The 6,000-nt window shown below is 53.0% G+C and overlaps 1 protein-coding gene across 1 annotated transcript in view; it reads right to left on the bottom strand.

The window, feature by feature from the left end:
* The window catches only part of SGPP2 (sphingosine-1-phosphate phosphatase 2), a 25,891-nt gene that overhangs the window by 19,344 nt on the left and 547 nt on the right, over positions 1-6,000 (bottom strand). The window lies entirely within an intron of this gene.

Below are 6,000 nucleotides of genomic sequence, written 5' to 3' on the forward strand. Positions count from 1 at the left end.
ACGCAAAGATACCACCCCCCTTCCAAGTCCTGCAGGATCTCTCGTGTAAGAGCTGAACAGGCACTGGCTTTTCTGCCCCATCTCCAGGGACCAGCCCTAAGGCTCAGAGCCTGACCCAGAGACACCGTTAACCAAGGGTTTGGTACCAGCTCTCGGTGCCTTGGGATCTTTCGGGAGATGAGCACGATTAATTAAGGTTCTTGAAGTCGCTACGACTTCACTTGCAGCAGAAACTTGGCAGAAGGTTGGGAGTTTCTCCCCCAGAGACCCTACTTAATGCATTGCAATTCTCACTTAAGGGATTTTTTACACTATAAAAAGTCACAAAATTTAGAGAAGCTGCTGAAGACAAGGCACACGAAAAAAGCCCCAGATTCCTGTCTAGGTGCTGCTGTACGTGCAGACGGCAGACACCAGGCAGCTCGGTCCTGCAATGCAGCACGGCACGGAGCATAAATCTGGGGGAAACACTGGTGCTGCGGCACTGTCTAGAAGCAGTTGGCTTTACGCCACTTACGTTTATGAGCTGTACCTAGGCAATATGACAACCTACCAAGTCACAAGAACACACTAGGGAGCAGATTTTGGAAAGGAAGGCCAAGGACACAGCATCAGAGACTTCAGCCCTCCCGCCCGTCCGCACAGCTGGGCGTCCCCCGCAGCGGAGAGCAGCCACCAACGCCCCCGGCACGCCTGCGTTCACCTCCCTCGGGAGCAGCAGCCCTGAAACTCACCGCTCCGAGGTGGGACAGGCTGGCAGGACAAGGGGGCCGTGTCCCCAGGAAGAGGCCCTGCACGGCTGCAGCACCGTAAGCCCCCGTGAGGGATGGGTCGGAGAGCACAGGAACTGCAGTAATGTGAGAAACAGGGCAAGGAGGAACAGAAGCATGGAAACAATTGCAGAGATGTTGGAAAGATAGGAGAGATAGGGAATGCACATAAGGAGCCCCGAGGCTTGATGAACCTCACCTAGCCATTCATGAGCGTGCAGCTCCCTGCTCTGCTCAGGCACTTTTAATTAGGTTGCGATTCCCCCCCTCCAGGACGTGATGCAGCCAGGGCATGAGAGCTGCCCGGGTTTGTGCGGTGTCCTTGTCCTTGGAGAGAGACCTGCAGCTAACTGAAACCTGAGAGGCCACGGGATGGAGAAGAACAAAGCAGGAGAAAGCCCTCTTTAAACGCGACAAAGTTCTGCCCCTTCCCAGAAACGGCTCATCGGCCCCGTCGGTCAGCACACGGATGGGCATCACCCGGCTTGCAGCTGCTGTGCACGAGTTTATAGTGGCATGCACTGATGGCATAATTATTAGGGACAGCCTTGAATCATCGCTTAATGCAGACGCAAGAGGTAACAGTGAGAGAGCTTCCAGCCAGCCAGCCACGGTGTTTCAATGGCCTCAGACAAACAGGCAGCCTGAAAGTCAGGGGGATTTCTGGTGGCATTTCAGCAGCTTAATTCATCCCAAGCACCAAAAAAAAAAAAAAAAAAGCCATTATGCAAAGCTCTCAGCAAGGTGCCTTGGCACTTCCCTAGCCGATGTCTCTCGCCCCACTCATCACGACTTCCATCAGTACGTATTGATCCAACGTTCCCCCTTCATCCCCGAAGGATGGATGCACGCACGTCACCAGCAGCACGGCCAGCACAGGCCTGGGACAGAGAAGACACCTCAGCTCTCTTATCTTCAGATTCTTTTCCCTTCTGCCCTGATTAGTACTTGGGAGGCAGGCTTAATTATAGATTTCTGTGCATTGTTCTAGAAGTAACATAATTAGGCCTCCTTCCTTCGCTGAGAGGACAAATGGATGTAACATCTGCCGGGTTGTCTGGATATAAAATGGAATAAAGCGAGACCAGAGTTGTCAGAGGACTCGCTTCGCAATTAATAGGAAGGATTAATGAAGGAAAAAGAATCATCTTCCTAAAAGAAAGCTTTCTTAATTAAAAAGAAAAACCCAGGAGTCTCTCAGAGACATAAGGCAGCGGCTGCCAACTATGCAGACCTCTTGTGAAGAGCAGCGCCTGCAGCCAGGTGGAGGACACCCCATTGCTTCCTGCAAGACAGACTGCAAGAAGTCAGTTTTCAACCACACCTGCAGCTTGACCAGATCGTTTGATTCCTGTTCTTGTCCTCCAGCTCCTAAATTCATTTCTCCAGCAGCAGCCCCCACACCCATGTTTCCAGCTGGTTCCTCCCATGTGGCTATGAGACCTCTTCTGAAGAGCCCCTGTACTCATTGCTTTCTGTCAAGAGAGGTTCCTTGGGGCACTCCAACAACTCCCCTCGTGCTTCCTTGTGTGCTCCGTGGGAGCTTGTCCCTCTCGTGGCTACTCTACTTGCCCAAGAAACTCCTCGGCCTTCCAGCTCTTCAGCTTCTGGTTTTAACCACTGACAAGTGGTGGCAACAGCAGCCTCCTGCCAAGGAAGGCGCACACCACCAGCACTGCTTATGCATAGCAGCTGCTTATCCACAAGCACTGGGAAGGCTTAGCTCAGCTCCTCCATCAAGCCACCAGCCCTGCTGTCCCCACCAGAGGTCACGTAGGTTGGATGCAAGCTGCTCCAGGAGCCCTGATGGAGGCAGTGGGAGAGCTTCCCAAGAGCTTCAGCATCTTCCTTACTCCAGGAAGGCTGACTTGTGCAAAAAAAAGGAAGGAACAGGGCACAAGAGAGGCAGGAGAGGGAAGGACAGAAGGAAAAGGCTGCCTTCCCCCCTGATTTACAGTGGGAGAACAGGTTTGTGTAATTGCGTTTTAATTCTCCAGAATTACACTGCAATTTCATGAGGTACACCACGGAGCCTACGCCTGGAAGTGGCAGAGGAAGATGTTTCAGGGGTTAGATAGCTGCCGTACCTGCGGAGAGAGGAAAGAAACATGAGCTAAGAACCCAAGAAGGCAAATTACTGACTGCTCAAGAGGACAGCGATTCCAGCCTGAAAACAGATCAAGAGACTCCTCCAGAACTCAAAGGCATTTTGTACCTCCGCAGGCTGAGTACCAGCAGCAGCATCTCTGGAAGGGAGCGTTGCAGAACGCCAGCACCAGGCGCCCACCTGCCCACACCACCGCCTCCAGCTTGACCCCCAGCCCAGGCGCCTGAGCCAGAGCCGTCCTGGCACTGCCACGGCTGCCAGACACCCGGGCTGCTCCTGAGCCAGAGAAGGGGCAGCCCCAGCGTGCAGCTTCCCCAGTGCACCCGGCTCTGCGTTGCTCCAAACCCAACAGAAGCACAAGGGCATGGCCCAGCGACCACAGGAACCATGACTCTGCTGTTTCAGAGCAAGAAGCTGGCTCTGGGCTGAAGATTCCGTTTTAGAAATACACCATAGCCCGGAAACCCAAGATGAGCCCGAGTCCTACCCAGCCGCATGACGGACCCAGCCAAAGACTGTTTCCACAGCAGAAGTCTAGTTCAAGAGGCACAGAGCAGCAGGGCTCCTGGAGGACCAAGGGGCAGAGCGATGTCCTACCATTTTCAGACAGTTCAGAATTTTTTACGTGCTACAATCAACAGCACAGGGAGAAGCGACCGCTTCCCTGGCTAGGAGTCGAGTCAAAGTGCACTTTTCTAAGGCAGTGCCGAGAAAGGCTCGGGCTTCACTAGGGCAACCATGGTGGTAGCCACACAGACCCCCAGCAAGGCACGTGGCATTTGAACAGCAGCCAGGGCTGCAGAGGCAGCTCCGAGGCCACCTGAGCAGCCCTGGGGATGAGAGATGTGGATATGATGTGTGCAGCTCATTCACTCCTAACCTCGTTTCTAGCTGCAATTAGTGCAAGCCGTGCTGACGCCAGCTGTTTCTGACGGGGACAGGCACAAGCAGAGCAGCAGCGACCCGCCGAAGCCTGCTCGGTGGCACCAGCAGCTCCCACACCTCTGTGCCACTGGGCAGGAACCAGCGGGTGCTGATAGAGCTTCACAGACACCTCTGTCCTCACCGGCTCTCCGACACCAACCCAGCATGGACGTGCCCCTTCTGCTCCCTCAGGGGGCTCCTCCTGTAGTGCCCAGAGTGGCAGATTAAACAGCTTTTTTTAATGCATGCTGACTGATGTAGTAATAAAATGCTTCTTATAAAGCACAAAACATGTACGGGAGGTAACGTAAGAACTGGCTGTCCAAAGGAATTTTCCAGGAGAAGAGATTTCCTCTGGCTCCTCGTCCACTGAACCTGCCCCAGACTCCAGAGGAGGAAAATGACGAGACGAGCCCTTATTCTTCTGCTTGATAGCCGAACTAATGGCCTAAGACGTTCAGCAGAATTATAAAGCAGCAAGTGGCTTGCCTCCAAGCAGGGGAATTAATCCCAGGATCCTGACAGCTCCTCATTACGAGGTCCAGCAGCCTCCAAAGAGATGACTCAGGCTGTGCTGAGTCACAACGTGCTTGGTCCCCAGCGCCACCGCTCCAGCCCCACTGCAGCCCCCCCATATGCCCCCACGCCAGCAGCACCAGCCCTAACAGCACCGTACAGCTACACACGATCCCTGTTACCACCACCGAGTGGAGTTTCACAAACGTTTATTAGCATCGGGTGCTTCTATAGCAAGGTCTGCCAGGTCACCGAGCGCTGGTCACAAACAGCCCGCGCTGGGCTTCGCTGCAGCCCTCCGACCATCCCACCACGGGTGTGACCGTATGCCATCGCCAAAAGGGCGGCACAATCATCTCACGAAACCCCCTCGCAAACCGAAACATCCCTCAGTGGCCGCCTTCCACGGGAACCTTCAGACAAATCCCGGATGCAAAACCTATGGCAAGGGAACCCTGCAGAGGAGAGACCTCAAAGCTCTAGGACAGGTCTGCGTCAAGCTGCCGGACACAGCGCGGCAGCCAAAGCAGGGCTCCCACCCGCGCACTGCCAGCAGTTACCCACGCTTGAGGACATCGGTGCCGTGCCATCGGTAGCTGCGATCAGGCAGCCTGTAAACATCGCACCCGCCCGGCACAGCTCTGACAGTTAAGGTATAACTACAGAGTAAATACAAACTGCACTCGTTCAGGCAGAAAGACAGATTGCAGGTGGTGATAAAGCATCTCGCAAAAGGAAATGGGGAGAAGAAACGAGTAAATCTCTACAGAAAACTTGAAATAAGTTTTGTTTTTTTCCCTCCCCCCCTCTGTTGCCTTTAATTCAGGATATCAGCTTCGGGACCCAGCTTCCATCAGGAGCCTACAGATAAGCAGCGCTCTGCTTTTCCAATACACAAAGCATTTTTTTTAGTTATTCAGTGAAACACTAAAGAAGCCTTTGGAAAGTTAGTATTTGTTTGTGTGCAACTTACAAGCATATAAACTTAAAGCAACAACAAAAAAAAAATCAGGAAAAATACCTTCCAAGCAGTTTTGGATGTAGATTCCTTGTAAATCAAAGTAATGGTAGAAAGGAGTGCAGAAAAAGTACGAGCTAGAGACAGTGTAACTATAAGAAGTTATTGTCTTGTCTTCTGTAATAATAAAACCCATCAGTACCATCAGCTGAAGCCCTTGGGTTCAATGCTAAGCCTGAGCCAGGGCATAAATAGCACATTGCATTAGCAACATTATGAATTACCCTCAGATATCAGTGTTTTCACTTGAAGGTGTTTTTTTTTTTAAAGGGAGTTTCTAACTGACCTGGCAGGGAACGCAAGGAGCATGGACTAAGCAGTAGATCCAATATTTAAGGAACACTTCACATCCCGGTACGTCACTCCTTGCCTGGCCATCCCACAGCAGCTCCCGGGGCAGATGGGGCTGAGGGACAAAGCCCAGGAGCGCTGCCAGCCGTCGCGATGCTGCACACAGCGACGAGGCCTTGCTGACTTACAGAACATATCAGCTGCAGGTTACACCTGCCAGAGGACACTGATACACCGTGAGCAGTACCACCAGCAACAAACATGCGGGTAATTAAAGGTCTCCCCCGCAAGTCCTGTCTCACCGCCCTCCCTGGGGCTCTCCCATGTGCATCCAGCCCTGCCAGGGATCTCCATCCCCTCCCAAACCAGCACCA

This window comes from Oxyura jamaicensis, chromosome 9 (assembly GCF_011077185.1).
Source record: "Oxyura jamaicensis isolate SHBP4307 breed ruddy duck chromosome 9, BPBGC_Ojam_1.0, whole genome shotgun sequence".
Lineage (NCBI taxonomy): Eukaryota > Metazoa > Chordata > Aves > Anseriformes > Anatidae > Oxyura > Oxyura jamaicensis.